The sequence below is a fragment of the Dendrobates tinctorius genome, unplaced genomic scaffold, assembly GCF_039654945.1.
Source record: "Dendrobates tinctorius isolate UK_male_01 unplaced genomic scaffold, ASM3965494v1 ptg000028l, whole genome shotgun sequence".
NCBI lineage: Eukaryota > Metazoa > Chordata > Amphibia > Anura > Dendrobatidae > Dendrobates > Dendrobates tinctorius.
This window is the reverse complement of record NW_027361696.1, coordinates 5,289,143-5,309,136: the sequence shown is the minus strand read 5'-3', so window position 1 is coordinate 5,309,136 and position 19,994 is coordinate 5,289,143. Positions and strand designations below refer to the sequence as shown.

The following is a 19,994-nucleotide window of genomic DNA, read 5'->3' as shown; positions in this document are numbered from 1 at the left end:
ATTTAGATGAGGACAGAGAAGCCCCCAGAGTTGGATGTGGGAGGCACATACTTTTCTCTGTATACTTAAGCCGTAGCCACATACATATGTACTCAGAAACCAACTCTGAGGCTTTGGTCCCCTGCGTTTCTGGTGTGGGATTGATGAGTGCTGCCTGAGGAGGCCTAGGGGTTAAATCGGTGCGCTGCCAGAGTGAGCCGCTTCTTAAAATATTCCGGGAAGGTGGAGGCCACAATTGGTATGCATTAGGCGAGCTTCAATGAAAATTAACATGTAATTGCTTCAAATGAAGTAAGTGAAAGGAGGTAATCTGTTCTTAAATTGGATTCAGAGTTTTTCTGGGCACCATATTGCAGGGGAAACCTGATTGATGCACCCCTTCAGTGCTGAAGTCCAGACCTGAGCTTTGAAGGGGTTAATAGTGAAGGATTCTGCAAAATCCTGTATCCTAACTATTGTCCATATTCAGTGTGCCTGTTATTTGGCACTGAGGGACGCTGTGATCTCTATTAATAATGCCCGTGGGGTCTCCTCATACTTCTCCTGTGTGGCCGGGGGAGACACCGTGAACTCCAATAATAATGCCCATGATTTATCCTCATACTGCTGTGTGACCAGGGGACACTGTGATCTCTAATAATATTGTCCATGATGACTCCTCATACTGCTCCTGTGTTCCCGGTGGTCACTGTGATCCCTAATAATAGGGATGGGCGAATCCTGAAATACTCGGAATCGCTAGACTCTAACGAGTCCGACTCGGAAACTCGCTACTCGTTGCGAGTCTAGTGAGTCCAATGTTAATGAATGGGGATGCGAGTATTGCAGCGATTCCTGTGCTGCCATTTTTTTTGTTCCGCTTACTTCCCGCTTGTGGCTGTGCACACCATGCGGAAAGTAAGCAGAACAATTGCGGATGGTACCCACGGTCCGGAGGAGAGGAGACTGTCCTCCGGGCTTTGGGCACCATATCCCTGTAAAAAATAGAATTTAAAAATAAAAAATATTGTTATTCTCACCCTCCGACGTCCCGCGCAGCCTTCCCGCCTCTCCACGCATCCGTTCCCAGTAGTCCTTTGCGAAAATGCCCGCGATGGCGTCCGTTCTCGCGGGATCGCGAAGTCTCGCGGTCATTCGCGCGACGTCATCGCGAATGACCGCGAGACATCGCGATCCCGCGAGAACGGACGTCATCGCGGGCATTTTCGCAAAGGATTACTGGGAACGGATGCGTGGAGAGGCGGGAAGGCTGCGCGGGACGTCGGAGGGTAAGAATAACAATATTTTTTATTTTTTTTTACATTTTATCTTTTACTACTGATGCTGCATAGGCGGCCTCAGTAGTAAAAAGTTGGTCACACTTGTCAAACACTATGTTTGACGAGTGTGACCAACCTGTCAATCAGTTCTCCAAGCGATGCTACAGATCGCTTGGAAAACGCTAGCATTTGCATTGGACTCGTTACTGTGCGAGTAATCGCTTGGAAACTCGCAGAGTACCGACTCCTGCGAGTCCCCTACTACTCGCAGAGTAACGAGTCCTAACGAGTAGATTCGCCCATCCCTACCTAATAATAATGTCCATGGTGTCTCCTCATACTGCTACTGTGTGACCAGGTGAGACACTGTGATCCCTAATAATAATGCTCATAGTATCTCCTCATACTGCGCCTGTGTGGCTGGGTGACACTGTGATCTCTAATAATACTCATGCTATCACCTCCTACTGCGCCTGTGTGACTGGGGGATACTGTGATCTCTAGTAATAATGCCCATGGAGTCTCCTCATACTGCTCCTGTGTGACCAAGGGACACTGATCTCTAATAATAATGCCCTTTGTGTCTCCTCATACTGCTCCTGTGTGGCCAGGGGACACTGTGATCTCTAATAATAATGCCCATGGTGTCTCCTCATACTGTTCCTTTGTAACCAGGGGACACTGTGATCTCTAATAATATTGCCCTTGGTGTCTCCTCATGCTGCACCTGTGTGGCCGGGGGATACTGTGATCTCTAATAATACTGCCCTTGGTGTCTCCTCATACTGCTCCTGTGTGGCCGGGGGACTCTGTGATCTCTAATAATAATGCCCATGGAGTCTCCTCATACTGCTCCTGTGTGGCCCGGTGACATTGTGTTCACTAATAATACCCATGGATTCTTCTCATACTCAGACAATAGTTAGGATAGAGGATTTTGCAGAATCCTTCACTATTAACCTCTTTATAGCTCAGGTCTGGACTGCGGCACTGAAGAGGTGCATAAAAAAAGTAATATCTTAGAACTGGATTCCAATGTATTCTGACATATCCTGGGGAAGCATCTATGCAGGGGGGCATTTATGTACATTTAATTGAAGTACATTTATCAAAGTACTGGCAGTTATAACATGGCAGTTAGACAGGTCAGGAGACAGGTAAGACAAATTAATAAATCTATTCCCTGTACATTTGGATTACCACAAATATATACCATGCATTTGTCTAATTTATATCCTGGCTGCTGCATTCACTCACATCCACCACCATTGCATTAACTCTTTACACTCCATCCATATTGGCCCCTCTGTCCTTTCCTCTCCTATGTATAGCACTCACGCTCTTTTCACATTGCTAAACAGCACAGATCCATTCATTTGCACCATCCAACACACAAGATGCTCTCACAAATCACTCAGCCATCTGCTCATTCTTTCTATCCTCCTATTCGCAGGAGCTATCTCTCCCAACCCCGGCCACCCATGTCACAGTAAGTCGAACCCCTCAACTGCTATACTCAGAAAACCCTCTAATCTTATTAATTTTGCCTCCATGCCTTCTATCTCTCTTAATTGTGCCCTTTGGAATTCTCGCTCAGTGTGTAATACACTCTCCTTCATCCATGACTTCTTGCTTTCTGATTCTCTTAACCTTCTGGCACTTACTGGATCCAGCAGTCCAGACACCACCGCTGCTGCTGCTCTTTCATATGGTGGACTACAGTTCTCTTATACCCCAAGATCGGACAGCAGAGCAGGTGGAGGCGTTGGTCTTCTCCTATCACCCAAATGTACCTTTCAGGTTATCCCTCAAGTACTCTCACTTGTCTTCCCTTCTTTCAATGTCCATGCTGTCAGACTTTACATCCCCTTCTCCATGCGAGTGGCGGTGGTGTATCGTCCTCCGTGCCCATCCCATCAGTTTCTGGATCACTTTACCACCTGGCTTCCACACTATCTCTCCTGTGACATCCCCACCCTCATCATGGGAGACTTCAAAATTAACATTGCTCTTCCCCTCTCACCATCTGCTTCTCACCTTTTATCTCTAACCTCCTCTTTCGGCCTCTCGCAGCATACTAACTCCCTCACGCATGAAGACGGAAACTCCCTCGACTTGGTCTTCTCTCGGCTTTGCTCAGTGGATCATTTCACAAACTTCCCCCTCCCGCTCTCTGACCTCAACCTTCTAACATTCTCTATCAAGAACTGCCATCCTGCCCAGGTCACCCCCACTTTCCACACTTTTCGAAACATACAGGCCATTAACACCCAGAAACTTATGAAGAACTTGCGGTCATCATTGGCCCCTGTCTCCTCCCTCTTATGTCCTGATTCTGCACTGAAGCATTACAATGAAACACTTCAAAGTGCCCTAGATGAAACTGCAACTCCTATACATACAGTGCCTACAAGTAGTATTCAACCCCCTGCAGATTTAGCAGGTTTGATAAGATGCAAATAAGTTAGAGCCTTCAAACTTCACACAAGAGCAGGATTTATTAACAGATGCATAAATCTTACAAACCAAAAAGTTATGTTGCTCAGTTAAATTTTAATAAATTTTAACCATAAAAGTGTGGGTCAATTATTATTCAACCCCTAGGTTTAATTTTTTGTGGAATAACCCTTGTTTGCAATTACAGCTAATAATCTTCTTTAATAAGACAGGATCAGGCCGGCACAGGTCTCTGGAGTTATCTTGGCCCACTCCTCCATGCAGATCTTCTCCAAGTTATCTAGGTTCTTTGGGTGTCTCATGTGGACTTTAATCTTGAGCTCCTTCCACAAGTTTTCAATTGGGTTAAGGTCAGGAGACTGACTAGGCCACTCCAACACCTTGATTTTTTGCCTCTTGAACCAGGCCTTGGTTTTCTTGGCTGTGTGCTTTGGGTCGTTGTCTTGTTGGAAGATGAAATGACGACCCATCTTAAGATCCTTGATGGAGGAGCGGAGGTTCTTGGCCAAAATCTCCAGGTAGGCCGTGCTATCCATCTTCCCATGGATGCGGACCAGATGGCCAGGCCCCTTGGCTGAGAAACAGCCCCACAGCATGATGCTGCCACCACCATGCTTGACTGTAGGGATGGTATTCTTGGGGTCGTATGCAGTGCCATCCAGTCTCCAAACGTCACGTGTGTGGTTGGCACCAAAGATCTCGATCTTGGTCTCATCAGACCAGAGAACCTTGAACCAGTCTGTCTCAGAGTCCTCCAAGTGATCATGAGCAAACTGTAGATGAGCCTTGACATGACGCTTTGAAAGTAAAGGTACCTTACGGGCTCGTCTGGAATGGAGACCATTGCGGTGGAGTACGTTACTTATGGTATTGACTGAAACCAATGTCCCCACTGCCATGAGATCTTCCCGGAGCTCCTTCCTTGTTGTCCTTGGGTTAGCCTTGACTCTTCGGACAAGCCTGGCCTCGGCACGGGAGGAAACTTTCAAAGGCTGTCCAGGCTGTGGAAGGCTAACAGTAGTTCCATAAGCCTTCCACTTCCGGATGATGCTCCCAACAGTGGAGACAGGTAGGCCCAACTCCTTGGAAAGGGTTTTGTACCCCTTGCCAGCCTTGTGACCCTCCACGATCTTGTCTCTGATGGCCTTGGAATGCTCCTTTGTCTTTCCCATGTTGACCATGTATGAGTGCTGTTCACAAGTTTGGGGAGGGTCTTAAATAGTCAGAAAAGGCTGGAAAAAGAGATAATTAATCCAAACATGTGAAGCTCATTGTTCTTTGTGCCTGAAATACTTCTTAATACTTTAGGGGAACCAAACAGAATTCTGGTGGTTTGAGGGGTTGAATAATAAATGACCCTCTGAATAAACTTTTCACAATTTAAAAAAAAATTAAACAAAGAAATAACATTCTTTTTTGCTGCAGTGCATTTCACACTTCCAGGCTGATCTACAGTCCAAATGTCACAATGCCAAGTTAATTCCGAATGTGTAAACCTGCTAAATCTGCAGGGGGTTGAATACTACTTGTAGGCACTGTAGAACAACTAGGCACAGATGGCGACAACCCTGGCACATGCTGCAAACACGCTTCCTACAGCGGTGCTCCAGGTGCGCCGAACGTCTGTGGAGAAAATCAAATCTACCCGAATATTTCCTCCATTATAAGTTTATGCTTAAAACAATACAACACTGGCCTTCACCTCTCAAAACAAACCTATTTCAACACCCTCATCACCTCACTATCCAATAACCCGAAACGTCTCTTTGACACTTTTCATTCCCTACTCAACCCAGGAGTGCAGGCCCCAACCACGGATCTCCACGCTGATGATCTTGCTAATTATTTCAAAGAAAAAATTGACCATATCCGACAGGAAATTATCTCCCAATCACCTCATATCATGCACTGTGCTCCCTCCCCCACTGCATCTAGCTCACTCTCTGATTTTGAACCAGTAACAGAAGAAGTAATCAGGCTCCTTGCATCCTCTCACCCTACCACTTGCACCAGTGACCTCATTCCATCACATCTCCTCCAGTCCCTTTCCTCTGCTGTCACCATTCACCTAGAAAAAATATTTAACCTCTCTCTTCCGGTATCTTTCCTTCCTCATTTAAGCATGCCATCATACAGCCATTACTTAAAAACCCATCCCTTGATCAAAATTGTGCCGCTAACTATAGACCTGTCTCTAATCTTCCCTTCATCTCTAAACTCCTGGAACGCCTGGTTCACGCCCGACTTATCCACTGTCTCTCAGATAACTCTCCTCGACCATCTACAATCCAGTTTCTGCTCTCTTCACTCTACTGAAGCTGCCCTCACTAAAGTCTCTAATGATCTTCTAACCGCTAAATCTAATGGTAACTACTCCATGCTAATTCTCTTGGATCTCTCTGCAGCATTCAACACTGTGGATCATCAGCTCCTCCTCACTATGTTCCGTTCCATCAGCCTCAGGACACCATTCTCTCCTGGTTTGCCTCCTATCTCTCTGACAGCTCCTTTACTTTATCTTTTAGTTGGGGTTCCTCAAGGATCGGTTCTAGGCCCCCTCCTCTTCTCTTTGTATACTGCCCCTATCGGTCAAGCAATCAGTAGATTTGGGTTCCTGTACCATCTCTATGCTGATGACACCCAATTATACACTTCTTCTCCTGATCTCACGCCTGCCTATTTGGAAAAAAACAGTGATTGTCTTACTGCTGTCTCTAACATCATGTCCTCCCTCTATCTGAAACTGAAACTGTCAAAAACTGAACTCCTCGTGTTTCCTCCCTCTACTAACCTACCTATGCCCAACATTGCCATTTCCGTGTGTGGTTCCACCATTACTCCCCAGCAACATGCCCGCTGTATTGGGGTCCTACTTGATTCCAAGCTTTCATTCACCCCCCACATCCGATCACTGGCTCACTCTTGTTAAAAACTCTTACTGTTTCTCTTATTCATTTTCGTCTGGACTGTTGTAACTCTCTACTAATCGGTCTCCCTCTTACCAAACTATCCCCTCTCCAATCCGTCCTAAATGCTGCAGCTAGGATCATATTCTTCACCAATTGTTATACCGATGCCTCTACCTTGTGCCAGTCCTTACACTGGTTATCCATCCACTCCAGAATTCAGTATAAACTTATTACCCTCACCCATAAAGCACTGCATGGCTGAGCACCACCCTACATCTCCTTCCTCGTCTCAACCTACCACCCTTCCTGTGCCCTTCCCACTCCCGTCTCCAAGACTTTTCACATGCTGCGCCAATTCTTTGGAATGCACTACCCAGGTTAATATGATTAATCCCCAATCCCCACAGTTTGAAGTGTGCCCTAAAAATGCATTTGTTCAGACTGGCCTATCGCCTCAACGCATTAACATAAATATCCCTGTTTGGCTCATTCAGAATTTTTTGCCATAACCAGGTTCCTCACATCATGTTCTCATGTGCTTTATGCATTTAATAGCACTCTGTGTCTGTACTGTTACATATTTAGACTGTTAACTGGTTCATGCAGCAACAGGAACACCCGATTCTTACACTAAGGCTGGTCCAAGCAATAAAAGCAATGGTTACCATCCAACTTTCGTGTCTCCCCTTTTTCCTTATAGACTGTAAGCTTTCGAGCAGGGCCCTCATTCCTCTTGGCATCTGTTTTGATATATGTGTTTATTGGTATGCTGTAATGTGTATTGTCTGTAGAAGTCCCCTCTATAATGTAAAGTGCTGCAGAATATGTTGGCACTATAGAAATAAAATGATTTATTATTACTGCTCCTGTGTGGCTGGGTGACACTGTGATCTCTAATAATAATGCCCATGGTGTCTCCTCATACTGCTCCTGTGTGGCCGGGGGACACTGTGTGCTCTAATAATAATGCCCATGGTGTCTCCTCATACTGCTCCTGTGTGGCCGGGGGACACTGTGTGCTCTAATAATGCCCATGGTGTCTCCTCATACTGCTCCTGTGTGGCCGGGGGACACTGTGTGCTCTAATAATAATGCCCATGGTGTCTCCTCATACTGCTCCTGTGTGGCCGGGGGACACTGTGTGCTCTAATAATAATGCCCATGGTGTCTCCTCATACTGCTCCTGTGTGGCCGGGGGACACTGTGTGCTCTAATAATGCCCATGGTGTCTCCTCATACTGCTCCTGTGTGGCCGGGGGACACTGTGATCTCTAATAATATTGCCCATGGTGTCTCCTCGTACTGCAACTGTGTGGCTGGGAGACACTGTGTGCTCTAATAATAATGCACATGGTGTCTCCTCATACTGCTCCTGTGCGGTCCAGTGTCATAAAAAATATTAAAAATCCTTGCGGTTCCTCATATCCTCCCTCCTTTAACCCTAACCCTTTATTTAAAATGGCAGTGACAGAAATGTGAAGCAGATTAATTAAAATGTGAGGATTCCTCTTTATGTCCAAGTGACTGAAAAGATGTGTATTGTCCACAGTGAGAGGCAGGAAAGGTCTTATTAGTGTCTGAAATGAATCAAAGAAGATCTGACACCCTTTACAAATACCTATGGTGAGGGCAATACAATGAGAGCAGACAGTATGTCTCCGGGAGAAAATATGGAACATTGGAATTTCTATCCATCCCATATTAATGAGACTTACATTGTTGGCACACTGATAACTAGGCCAAAACTACACATAATTTCTCATAATTATAACACCCACCAAAAAACCTCAAATCCAAAGCGGTCATATAACCATCAGCAGCTAGCCATGTTTGGTTTCTACGTGTAGATAAAATCTTGATACAAAAGATGACAACACTATTGACCTTCTGTGATCGCACTGAGGAGTTATTGCATAAATTACGATTTCCTAAAATCAAGAAGGGCTGAAACCAGCCCACAACAGGGCCCTTGAGAGATCTTCACAGAGGGGTGTGTGGGTGGGACTCGGAGTCTGATAAATGATCAATCCCAATTATTATCAGTGTTCGTGCAGAGAGTTACATGTTATGTATGCAGGGGCCCCGTTATTGAAGGCCAAATCGAAGCGCCCACCTTCGACTAGACTGAATCATCTCAGTGATCAGTGTAGTAAGTTCTTCTTTTAATCCCTTTTATGTAACTGTTCATGCTGTGTTTTGTCCCCATTGTAAATTTTTTTTGTAAATTTTTCACACACTGCCTTGCTTTGAATTAACTATAACATGTAAGGCTGAGTTCACACGTGGCTTTTTTTTCGCGTTTCCGCGGCGGTTTTGAGGCTGGTTTCACACTAGCGTTCGATCGTGCGCTATCGGGCGCACGCGCAATGTTCCCCTATGTTTAGCATGGTGATCGCAGGGTCTTGCGAATGTACGCACTCTTCAGTGTTTAGCGTGCGCTGCGCATTTTACAGGTGTGTGCCCAGACGCGCCGTACGTTACATGTTGCATTTTTTTCCCGGTGACATCGTTGAAAAAATTGCGCGCGCACAAAAATAGCATTACAGTCTACGTGGTCGCTGACGAGCGCTTGGCACTGCGCACGTCAGCGCCTTGTGCGTGCACACGATTTGAGTAAACAATGTCTAGACACTGGTCTAGAACTCCCCCTAAACAAGCAACATTGTTTTGGAGGAGTGTAAATAAAAGAAGGTGTCTTCAGGGTCAGACAATTACTCTACAGACAACCTTCCAGAGAGCAGACAAGAGCCTACAAGTGTGGATTCAAGCTTCAGGAGCCAAAATGTGAGTATTCTTCAACATAATGTCTATGTGTCCTGTACAATTTTATAATGTACTAATGTATTTTTTTTTCTTTTCAGCATGTCTTCTTCTGGATCACTGTATTCGCCATCTCGGCAAGAACTGCCCAAGCTGATCGTGAGGTGAGAATCTTGCTCCCATCTGAGCGGGAGCGGTCTGAGCGGGAGCAGCGTAGTCAAGTCGTGGCGAGGAGACGCAATGTGAGTGTATGTGTGTATGTATATAATATATATGTATATAATAAATATATATATAATATATTATATATTTTATTTTTTTTCTGTCTTTATTTATCTTGCTTCATTTCTGTTTCTTTTTGTATCTTTTCCAAAATTCTAAACATTCTATTTTTTTTTTTTCTAGGTTCCACAACGGGATGACAAAGTCTACATTGACAACGAGTACCTGATCCGCCTCGTTGAGGAGCGTATCCCGTTGTGGGACAGCTGTGACCAGCAGTACAAAGACACAGTGGTGACCCGGCAGCTCTGGAATGAGGTGGCCGCAGCGATGATGGATGGCTGGGACAGCGCCTTTGCAGCTTCAAAAAGGGCGTTCAGTAAGTATAAAGATGCTCTGTGATACTGCATTGATTTATGGTCCTGATGGTGCTGGTGTTTTTTTGGCAAGATATATTCTTGCATGAAAAGCATCAATGCCTTGTGGAAAACTGTGATTGATTTTGGTCTTCAACTGCTGCATTGATTTATGGTCCTGATGGTGCTGGTGTTTTTTTGGCAAGATATATTCTTGCATGAAAAGCACCAATGCCTTGTGGAAAACTGTGATTGATTTGTGTCTTCAACTGCTGCATTGATTTATGGTCCTGATGGTGCTGGTGTTTTTTTGGAAAGATATATTCTTGCGTTTAAAACAACAATGCCTTGTGGAAAACTGTGATTGCTTTTTCAACTGCTGTCTTGATCCTGTTTTCACTCTTGCTCCTGATGATACTGTTGTTTTCGCTGATACATATATTCTAGCAGGAAACATAAGTGTCCTCAGTATCAACAGTGACTGCATTGTGTCTAGAATTTTATTTGTGCTGCAGCATTGACTGTTTGCAAAGTTCTATCCGGTTTGTGTGCTGATAGTTAAGTTGCCTTAAGTGCATTTTCTATTTTTTTTTTCCCAACAGTGAACAAAATCCGCACACGTTGGCGCTCGATGAAGGACCGCTTCAACACTGATGTTCGTGCTGAGGGACAGGTTCGGAGTGGTTCTGCGGCAAGGCGCAGAAGAAAGTACCGCTATCATCGCGAGTTGGCTTTCCTGAGACCGGTCCTTGCCAGCAGAGCGCAAGTGTGTTTTTTTTTTTGTTTTTTTTTTTGTTTGTTATTACTATGTGCTTTTCTATTCCACAGGTAATGCTTCTTGTAAATGCATGATACTCAAGTTTTCCCTTTCTTTCCACAGCACTTGGAGCAGCACCCTGCAGCCTGTCCCGGGAGCGGTTCTTAATCGATCGACCTCGGACCCAGCCCAGCCATCCGACAGCCAGGAAGCTGGTCCATCAGGTGTTCCCCTGTCCCAGGTCTCTGTCACTGGTTATGCGGGCACTACCCGCCAGCGACAGAGGGCCTTGGACAGGAATGTCATGCCCGAGTTCATGCACTTGAGCAAGGCCTTTAAGGACAGCCTCAAGGCGCTGGTCGCCAGAAGGGAAAGCGGTTTTTCCCTGATGGAACGTGGTTTTAACCACATGGAACACCGCTTTCACTCTGTTGACCAGCGCCTTGACCGTCTGGAGGCCGACCTCAACAGACCAGCGCACCATTTTTTCAGTAAAATTTAACAGGGCATGGCAGAACACCTTAGTCCTGAGCAACAGTTGAGTGTGTTACAGGCCTGCAACCCTGCTTACTTGCAGGCTATGCAGCAGAATCGGTATGTTCAGCAGTCAGTGGTGTCATTTCCAACAGTTCCACCGCTGACTCGCTTTACCACACTACCGACTTCTGCTGCATACCACTGCACGGCCACCTGCATTCCCAGCGAAGCCGGACATCACTACACCACCTCTCAAGTCTGAGTGCTGCTGGACACTGCTGCGCCACCACCAGTATGGCAAGCGCTGCTCCTGTATGGAGCACCACCACCGCCACAGCACCACCAGCTTGGAGCCAAACCACCACAGAACCTGCTTGGGCCACCGACACCACCAGTCAACACCAAAGGAGCACCGCCAGCACTCCGCAGCAACGGCGCACCGCCAGCACGCCGCAGCAACGGAGCACCGCCACCAATTCTCCTCCTCTGAGTCCCCCAAGAACTTTGGATGAGATCCCAGACAGGCAGCCTACTGCTCAGAGCACCGACCTAAATTTCTCTACTAGGAGCACCGCAACTTCTAGCAGCACCGCCACCACAGAGCAGCAAAGGGGTGATCCGCATTCCCTATTTTACAGGGCAACGCCACAGTCCACCGTCACCAGGCGGTCATCAAAAGTAAGGCGGTCACAGGCTGAAAGTCGGTCCGGGCAGGATATTCCTGCGCCAAAGAAGAAGAAAAAAAAAAACTTTGTCCATCCACTGTCTCCTCCTAATGTGTCTCAAGCTGGCTCAATGTCCATTCCAGAGCTCCCTTCCCCCAGTACTTTTGTCGCCCCTTCTCCTAGAACCCCTTCCTCTACCTCCAGTCATTCCTCGTCTCTCCACACACCCAAAGTCTCCCAATCTTCCCCCAAACGTCATTCCTAATAAATTTTTTTGTTGGTTCTTTTTTGTTACAAAATAAATGTGCACGTGTGCTTTCAAAAAATTTGGAATGGTTACTGTGTCTATCGCCGACTACACACACTGCGCCGTACACACACTGCGCCGTACACTTAGCGTTTTTGCAACAACATATATCTCCATTACTGTTTCATGTGTGAGACATGTTTCTTGTGTCAGTCTTGGAGATATGTGTGATGTCAACAAACCAAATCTACATGACTTGCCTTTTCAACAACAGTCTCTACATTCTAGGAATATTGCACATACTCGATCCAGCAGGGCTCCCCAACTCCAGTCCTCAAGGTCTACCAAAAGATCATGTTGTATGGAATACTTTTTTTTTTTCTTTTTGGGGGGGGGGGGCTCTTGTGAAACAGTTCTCAACGGAGCTATGGATTTCATTACAACATGATCTGGTGGTGGACCTTGTGGAGTGGAGTTGGGGAACCCTGCTGGATCCAGTCTGCCTGTGCAATATTACTAGAATGTCGACACTGCTGTGAAAAAGACAAGTCATGTAGATTGGTTTCGTTGACAAAACATATCTCCAAGACTGACACAAGAAACATCAGTAATCGAGATATCTGGTGTATTGCACACACTGAATTGAGCAGGGTTTCCCAACTACAGTATTCAAAGCAAACCAACATAGCATGTTTTTAGTAATTAAATTTGAGTTAAAAAAAAAAAAAAAGTAAACATGGTATGTTGGTTGACATTTAGGACTACATTTTGAAAACCATGGCTATAGAGGATGGTGTTGAGTGCAAGGCATATCTATTGTTCTCATTTAACTATTTGACAAAAAGGCAAGGAACTATAGATATACCTTGTAAATAACCACATAATCTATATAGTCACCTACTCTGGAGTATTAGTGAAATCATGATGCACAAAACACAGCATCATAAATTCACTGATACACCTTGCTAATGGTATTGGGAGTGTAAAAACATAGAATGCACTCAGTACAGGTATCAAAACAGTTTTTTTATTAACATACAAAGAACATGCAATAAAATTTTTTTAAACCATTTGCTCTTGCCATTCCACCCATCCTACATCTGAGTTGAAGTATGCCCCAAATTGGTCCCTCATTTGGCCAACTTCAACGGATGACCTGAGAGGGTGCTGTGTAAATTCAGGCAATGGATTAGGATCAACATCATCAAGATCAAAGTTCGGGTGCTCTTGAGAAAGTACAAAGTTTTGTAGAACAACAGGCCTTGACCACCTCATCCATGGTTTCCAGTTTCAGATTAATAGCTGTGCCAAGAATGCGCCATCTAGATACTAGGATACCAAATGCACACTCTACTGTTCTCCTGGCCCTGGTGAGCCTGTAATTGAAAATTCTTTTGTTGTGGTCCAAGTCCCGGCTGGAGTAGGGTTTCAGCAGGTTTTGGCACATCTGGAACGCTTCATCACCAACCATTACAAATGGCTGTGGCGGACCTTCGGTGTTGGGAAGAGGCCGTGGCATGGGGAAATTGAAGTTGTTGCCATACAACCTCCTGCCCATGTCCGAGGTCTTAAAAGCCTGGGAGTCATTCCCACGGCCAAATGCACCAATGTCCACTGCAATAAACATACAGTCTGCATCCGCAATGGCCATCAGTACAGTAGAAAAGTACTTTTTGTAGTTAAAGAACTCAGAGCCTGTTCTTTTGGGCTTGATAATCCGGATGTGTTTCCCATCCACCACTCCCAAACAGTTAGCGAAATTGCAGACAGTCCAGAATCTTTCGGCGATTTCCAACCACTTTTCTGCGGTTGGCATGGACTTGAATTCGGGACAAAGAACGTTCCAGAGAGCCCGGCAGGTGTCCGCTACAATTCCAGACAACGTGGAGATTCCAATCCGGTACTGGAAGTGCAGTGACGAGAGGGTCTCTCCAGTAGCCATGAATCTGTGACACAAAGAAAACAATAATTAATATTTGTGTATACATAATTTTTTTTAACACATTAAATTTAAAAAAAAATAAAAATTCTGCAGACTTTGGTTCAATACATGCCATCCAAAAATAAACGCAGCTTGTAGTTACCGACATGGTAGAACTGTAATTATGCCAGATTTGGAAGAGTACATGTCACAAGCAAGAAAAATCAACAGGCATTGGTTTAGCAAAAGTACCTACCTTAATGTGACCAGGAGCGAAAACGCGAAAAATAAGCATCCCATGCATTCCTATGGGATTCCGCAATGCTGTGCTAATGCTGCGGTTTTTACCGCGGCGGAATTGCTTTGCGGTAAAAAAACGCAGCATGCTCATTAATTTCGCGGAATCGCGGCGATCCCGCACCCATAGGGATGCATTGTTCTGCTTGCTTACCGCATGTGGCTGTGCACACCATGCGAAAAGTAAGCAGAACATTTGCGGATGGTACCCACGGTCCGGAGGAGAGGAGACTGTCCTCCGGGCTTTGGGTACCATATCCCTGTAAAAAATAGAATTTAAAATAAAAAATATTGTTATTCTCACCTTCCGACGTCTCGCGCAGCCTTCCCGCCTCTCTCCACGCTCCCAGTCCCAGTAAGCCTTTGCAAGCGATGACATCCGTTCTCGCGGGATCACGAAGTCTCGCGATCCCTCGAGAACAGACGTCATCGCGGTATTGTCGCAAAGGATTACTGGGACCGGGAGCGTGGAGAGAGGCGGGAAGGCTGCGCAAGACGTCGGAAGGTGAGAATAACAATATTTTTTTTGTTATTTACATTCTATCTTTTACTATTGATGCCGCATAGGTGGCCTCAATAGTAAAAAGTTGGTCACACTCGTCAAACACTATGTTTGACGAGTGTGACCAACCTGTCAATCAGTTCTCCAAGCGATGCTACAGATCGCTTGGAAAACGCTAGTAATTCTGCAAGCTAATTACGCTTGCAAAATGCTAGTTTTTCCGCGGGAAAATCGCGGGAATTTAAAATGCGATTTTCCCGCGGAATGGAATATCGGAATTCTCGCGGTAATTTCCGCAAGAGTTCCGGTACGTGTGAACCCAGCCTAATAGTTCTGTTCTTTGTTATGTAAACTACGCCTCGAAGCCATAAGCTACTGTGAACGGTGTGTAGTCGTCCAAAACAGATTAGTGGAGGCGGCGGCGAGTAGTCTGAGGGTATCTGAGAGTTGGCTGTGACCATACCGGGGTGTGTATGCATATTCCATGTGTTGGAATCCGGAGGTGTATATGTCGTACGTTCACGGTTAATTTTCCGATAGCCGGCCTAGTGGTGCGAACAGGCTGCTGCCTTCTCCGTTGATCATCAGCCAATCATGTAATTGTTCAGGTGATAGGAGGCAGCAGAGAGCTGTTTGCTCCAAAGATTACAGTGGGTGGTACTCGTGACCTTCCTGGCCTGTGATATCAGGGATTTGTGGGATTTAAGAAAGTCCTGACAAATTGACGGCAGCGGTGGAAGGTTTTAGGGAATCAGACTCAGTGTCTTAATATTTTTTATCTGGGACATTACTGTACGTGTAGCTGTTACCCATCCCCTTCTCTTGGTTTTCTGTCCTATCTTTTGTTTGGAAATTATGGCTATGATGGGAAAGCCCTGGTATAACCAGCAGACCAAGGATGTGCTTATTGCCCTCTGTACGATGAGACAGATTGGCAGGCACGGTACTAATTAAGGAACGTACCTCTGAATGCACACCCCCTATAACCAGAGCTGGAGGAAATTACCGTTCAGTGCCCAATTCCTCCCTCCCAACTACTTTCCCCAGGTGATGCAGTAATTACGACGCCCAACTGACCAATAGAGGTGAAAAGGAAGGGGCGTCCGGCCACTCCTACATGGGTTAAAGCCAGGGGTCAGTCCTTTTCTCTTTTTCCTTGGCTGACCCCTGGAAGTTGCTACAGATCTCCGTCCTCTAGATCAGGGTTCCCCAACTCCAGTCCTCAAGGCCCACCAACAGATCATGTTTTTAGGATTTCCTTTTTATTGCACAGGTGATGCCATTAGCACCTTAGCAATACTAAGGAAATCCTGAAAACATGATCTGTTGGTGGGCCTTGAGGACTGGAGTTGGGGAACCCTGCTCTAGATGGCATTCCCCATCCATATCCGAAGGGTCCGACGCATCTGAGTCACTATAGGCAGGCTCGAGTATACGGCAAAAGACAGCAGTCATGTGCTCAATCTATGACCGTCGGCCGGGGCGAACCATACTCACCCCCCAGGGCATCCACTCAGATTTACACCCTTGCAGAGGCTGGAGTTCAACCGTTAACAGTAGCCACTCGGTCTAGGAACACGACAGAGGTCATCCGTCACGCGCTTCATCAATGGCCACCAGCTGGGGAGACCCATCCTCATCTCCCAGGGCCAGCATCGAGCCATGGATACAACAGGAACCGGAGTTCCTCCATCACCAGAAGTCACTCGGGCTCAGGCACATTGCAGTCACCAGCAGCCATGTGCCCCATCAGCATTGAGAAAATGGAAAACGGTCTTAGGAGCGCAGGAAAGAGACTCAGACAAGAGATGGGTTTAAACCACAGCGCGTTTCGACGGAGGATCCATCTTCATCAGGTGAAACTTCCACCTGATGAAGACGGATCCTACGTCGAAACGCGTTGTGGTTCAAACCCATCTCTTCTGAGTCTCTTCCCTGCGCTCCTAAGACCGTTTTCCATTTCCTCATTGCTACTATCCTCCATTGGAGGTTTTCGGCTGGAGCTGCGGTGGAGAACTGACATCCTTGCCTGTCCCTGGGTTGCTTCCTAAGCGCTCCTTTATGACCGTTTATCACTGACTCTTATGTGCCCCATCAGCGACAGCCGGCCAGGGAGTCCCATCCCAATCTCCCTGGGCCTCCAGCCAACATCCAACCATTGCTACGGCAAGAGCCGGAGTTTCCTCCATCTTCGGGAGACACCCGGCCTGCCTCTGATAGTGGTGAGTGTTTTGAATCCAATGAACATCATGCTAACACAGGGGACAATGAACTAGCCTCAGCCATTAAGGCGCTGGTTCAACACTTAACGAGACCATGCGGGACAACTGACAACAAAACAACACCACAATCGTCTAGTTTGCATAAAGACATATTTTTATGTGGAATCAGTCTGCTTGGTGCGCACATAGACAAGAGACTAGACAGAGAATATGGAATAAGGATTATGTAACCATATTGTCGTTATTATCTTCCGACCAACAGACCTTAGATAGGGAAAGGAGGACAAGCGAGCGATCTTAAGACAGAAACAGAGCAAAAATAGCACAAACTATGAATAACTGGCTACAGGCTTTTGCAGTATTAGGCTGTATTATGGGTCAAAAGCATCCGGAAGGCTGTTCTGAATTGTTTACGTATCAGGATCTAATATATAACTCTTATAAATCTCACGGCGGTTCTGCCTGGAGGCGGTATGACGAGGTGTTCCACTGAAGGCAGGCACTGCAGCCTGACCTAGGCTGGGGAGTAAAAGCGATGGATGTATAGCTACAGCTGATGATGTCACAGAAACAGCCCCCCTTTTCGTTCGTGACCACTAATTACTCTACAGCCGCAGGTCAGCACTCAGTGGTCATTTGAAAACCCGGGGCCTGTTGGCTATTTAACAAGGGAAACTGCCGTTTCCATGCATCGTGCAGATATAGACATGACTGCTCAGTTTGCGGGGAGTGGGGGGGACACCCAGCTTCAAGTTGTATCCATCAAGGAAACAGGGCGCCAGCAAGGCAAAACCCCGGTGAACGTAACCGCGATGGGCCCTTGGCTTAACCTTTACCCTAATAAAGAAGCCGCACGGCAACTTTACTCCAGATTTAAATATGGTTTTTTTCATCCCCTTCAAATTCAGCCAAACACCAATATTGGCTAGGAACCTAAAATCCACAAATTCCCCAAAATTTTACATCAAAAGGTCCAAAATGAGGTAGAGTTAAGTAGAATGGCTGGCCCGTTTCAATCGTTGCCATTCAAAAATATTAGTATATCTCCATTAGACATCGTTCCTAAAAAAGAACCCGGAAAATATCGGCTTATTCATCATCTGTCTCACCCAAAAGGCGAATCGGTTAACGACTCTATCCACCCAGAGGAAGCTTCTGTAACATACGTGTCGTTCAGCAAGGCGGTCGAACTAGTCCTCAAAGCCGGGCCCGATGTTCTGTTGGCGAAATCGGACATCGAATCGGCATTCCGCCCATTACCTGTGCACCCTGAATGTTTCCACTTGTTAGGTTGCAAGGTGGACCAGCACTATTATTTTGATATGTGCCTGCTCATGGGATGTTACATTTCGTGTCACTATTTCGAGCTATTCAGTACTTTTCTCGACTGGGTGGTCTGTTATGAAACAGGCAGTAATTTGCTAATTTACTACCTCGACGATTTTTTGTTTGTTGGGCCAATAAACTTTAAACTATGCTCCTTCCTTCTCAAAAAATTTAAATTTATATCTCGGCATTTCGGCGTACCGCTATCACCCGAAAAAAGTTGGCCCAATGTAATGTATTACTTTTCCTCGGCATCGAAATACACTAACGCAATGGTTTTTCGCTTACCAGCAGAAAAAATGCAGAAAACATTGCAAACGGTGGAAAGTTTCTGCGAGGCTAAAGATGTCACTCTCCAACAGATGCAATCCTTACTGGGTTTGCTGACATTTGCCTGCCGAGTATTGCCGGTTGGCAGAGCCTTCTTGCGCCGACTATCGATGGCGACGAAGGGTGTTGCCCAGCCGGGCTATAGAATTAGTATCACTCGCTTCTTGAAGGCAGATTTGCTGGTCTGGAAAACATTCCTAACATCTTACAATGGCCACACTTGCTTGCATCATGGCACAAGAGACGTCAAGCAAGGACTTAGGGCTAGCGATAGGCGGAGGTATCACAGACAGTTTTGCAGCAATTTACAAAAGTCAATGGTGCAAAGACAGCTGGCCGGAGTTATGGAAAATGTCAAGCTGGGGCTGCGATCCAGCCCTGTTAGAAATTTTTGCAATAGTATCATTAATTGAGCTATGGGGTACTTTGTTTGAAAACAAGAACATCCGATTTTTTACGAAATATCCAGATACCGCTAAAAGCTTAAACAAGGTCAGCATCCCCACCCTTGCTTGCTCTTTTATGCCGGCTAGCACTATGATACCTAAAATGCAACATCTAGTGTTGGGCAACACTAACGTCGGCTGTGGATGATAATCTAGTTAACTCTCTGTTATCTTCTGATTGGCAGGCTTTTGGAGACCTTCTCCCCAAAGCTCAACATTCGGGCGTTCAATGTCCTCCATCCCTATGTGACACAGTGGCCAATCACTGATGCCCTTAATTCATGCTTCAGTAACTACCTGGCAGGTCTACGGTAAGGCGTGGAAAGAGTGGTGCTCCTTCATGGGTAGGCCGGTCAATAAGTGCGATTGCGTGAGATGCGAGGAGTGGGTAGAATTTTTGAATCGGCTCAGGGAAAGAGGCGCGTCAGGTACATCAGTGCAACGGCATCTATCTGGAATAGCCTTTTTCTTTCAGCTAGTGGGGTGGGCGGACGTTGCTAAGTCCTTTTTCATCAAAGAATGTCGTCGCCCCATATCACTGAGTCTATTGCATGATATTGTCACAATCTCTTTATCAGTGTGCAATTTCCAATATGAGTCGATCCTAATATCTGCAGCTTTCACGATCGCCTTTTTCGGCGCACTACGCATCAGCGAATTGTTGCCACGGTCTAAAACAGCATAGGAAGGCGGGTTAATTAACGAGGACATAGTCATTTGCAGCCACGCTCTGCGCATTCGCGTATGTAAATCCAAATGTGATCCCACCTGTGGGGGCATATGGGTCCTGGTGAACGCAACTGTGGGCCCAGTATGCCCATTAAAAATAAACAAAACGCTA

At 46.0% G+C, this 19,994-nt stretch overlaps 1 protein-coding gene across 6 annotated transcripts in view; it reads left to right on the top strand.

Annotated features, from left to right (window-relative positions):
- Nucleotides 1–19,994, top strand: part of LOC141085046 (protein CEPU-1-like) — a 1,055,154-nt gene that overhangs the window by 699,327 nt on the left and 335,833 nt on the right. The gene's annotated exons all lie outside the window — the stretch shown is intronic.